Raw genomic sequence first — 2,319 nt, forward strand, 5'->3', positions numbered from 1 at the left:
CTTGGGAATGATGGTCTCTACTGTATCATTTACAGATACACCAATTTTGATATATTTTTACAGTTTTTTTTGTTGACATTATTTAAGCCTTGCTCCTGGTAAGTTTCTCTTGAAGATGCTATACTTTGTAGGATAAATATTTATTTGCCACTACTGAATAGATACAAATAGCTTCTTGGATCAAAATGTATGATGAGAGTGGGGTTTGAACTTCTTGATCTGGATAATTTTCCTTATTTTACGCCCCATTAGTTTTAGTATACGAATGTTCTAACATTAGAATTCTATGTTTCCTTTGAAGTTCTCCCACGCCCCAGTTTCGGTAAACGGGATACTTTTTACTCGAAGTTGATCTATTATTACAATAAACTGCACTACACGTTACTATTGTGAAAATGTATATTTCAATAAAATAGTATTGGCTAACTATGATAACTAATTAAATTAAGATAACACACTAGTACATAAATTGCCTTCAAGACCATAAAAATACCCCTTATGGCAGCTAACAGTTTTAAGCCAATCAGCAAAGAGAAAGAAAGAAACTGCTCTTCTTCTACTAAGTGCTCACTATTTCTATTAAGTCCTTTAGGTATGACTAAGGGTGATAATTTTGGTAAGAATACAAAAGCGTGCGAGGAGAAAAGAAGAATTACTTATGGCATCATTGATTAAATAATATACATCTTCTTCTATCAATCATGAACGTTATCATTCCCGCCTTTATTATTCAATATTAATATAATAATATTAGATGGGGATAGTCGATAGAGAACTGAATAAAATGCCTAACATAACGTCGCCTTCTGTCTGGATTTCTGAAAATGGAGGCCTAGGAATTTGGAAAATACTTACCGGATGAGAAACAGATGGTTTGTCGGATTTGTCGATATAAATGTGCCTTTAGTCCCCTGTCTAGAATTACACGCCACTCATTATCCTCATCTCATAACTAGAGTATGGATATTCATCTATAAAATCAATTTAACGATGAATACATCAAGTCAGACTTTAACTCTGATTTCACAAGGATGCTTATTGTATGTAATATAACCTTATCCATTGCTAATCATCTACGTTCAAAAAATTTATGGAGAAATACAAGGTTAAACATATCCCTTCCCGAGGAACCATCATTAAATTAATGGAGGATGTTGTTACTGATGTCATTTATAGAAATACATATAAAAATGTTTTGAGTGATCCACACCAAATGACGATCAAGTTATCAGTAAAAAGTATTTACGAATATCGAAATGGAACTCTGAATTTTGTACTATCTCACAGTAAGTATTCAATTTTTTTAAATCTAATCATAAAATATGATTCTATTTTAGCTAAACATATCAAGAATTATGATACACAACTCAGTAAAGGGCAAAAACAACTGCTTAAATGGTCACAACAACGGGGATAGTAGCTTTGGATGGTTTGCAACAAGTTTGTCTGAGACTACTTACTTCGTTTTAAGACTTGGGTATGATAATTAGGTTTTCCAATATTACATAGTCATTAAATATTACTTTTTTATCACTTAAGGCTTAGCTATGGTTGATGGGCTCCAAGAAATGGTGTTCAGAAAACTCATAAAAGGCAAAAACAACTGTTTAAATGGTCACAACAACGAGGGTAGTTACATTGGGTGTTGCATTATAATTAACAATTGTGTATATCCTTCATGATAATAGTATGTTGTTATATAAGCATACCTAAATAACGAGGGGAAATATTTTTTGATGCTCTTAATAAGGAGTAATATCGCCGGACATTACTACATAATTAGCGTTTCCCCAAAATCTTTAAGATGAATTTATTTCTAACATTTTTTTATTAATATATTTATTGTCTAATTTTATGATTTTGACATTTACTTTATTATGAATAATTAGTTAAATCTCATCGGTAGAGATATATCTATCCTGTGCACAATTGTATATAGCAACTTCCACATGAAGAAGAGGGGTGATTATCTTTTTGATTAAACTCTACGTCTCGCTTGTGTATTGCAACCTAAAGTTATGACATATTTAACTGAATTCCGATGTTAGAACAAGAAAAAATTATCTGGATCAATCTATTATTTCAATATTCTGTATTTATAATTTATTATTATTAATAGTTATATGATTTTAATTGTTTAATTTTGTATATTTAACTTAAATGTTTAATGGTTTATTTTTTAGTATGTAGATTATATTTCATTAAAGCCTTCTTTTTTAAACTTTGAGCTTCAAATATATTTCAAATACTCTACTTTGTCGTTTCATTAGCTATTATTCTGAGAATAAGGTTCATAATGAATTACAATTTCATGGAGTG

The 2,319-nt window shown here is 30.2% G+C and overlaps 1 long non-coding RNA gene across 1 annotated transcript; it reads left to right on the forward strand.

The window, feature by feature from the left end:
• The first annotated feature begins 556 nt into the window (after positions 1-556).
• On the forward strand, positions 557-1,791 carry LOC139906753 (uncharacterized). The gene is made up of 3 exons (XR_011782634.1): positions 557-1,286; positions 1,338-1,477; positions 1,540-1,791. It is a non-coding gene; the product is annotated as an uncharacterized lncRNA (long non-coding RNA).
• Positions 1,792-2,319: the final 528 nt, after the last annotated feature.

This window comes from Lepeophtheirus salmonis, chromosome 12 (assembly GCF_016086655.4).
Source record: "Lepeophtheirus salmonis chromosome 12, UVic_Lsal_1.4, whole genome shotgun sequence".
NCBI lineage: Eukaryota > Metazoa > Arthropoda > Copepoda > Siphonostomatoida > Caligidae > Lepeophtheirus > Lepeophtheirus salmonis.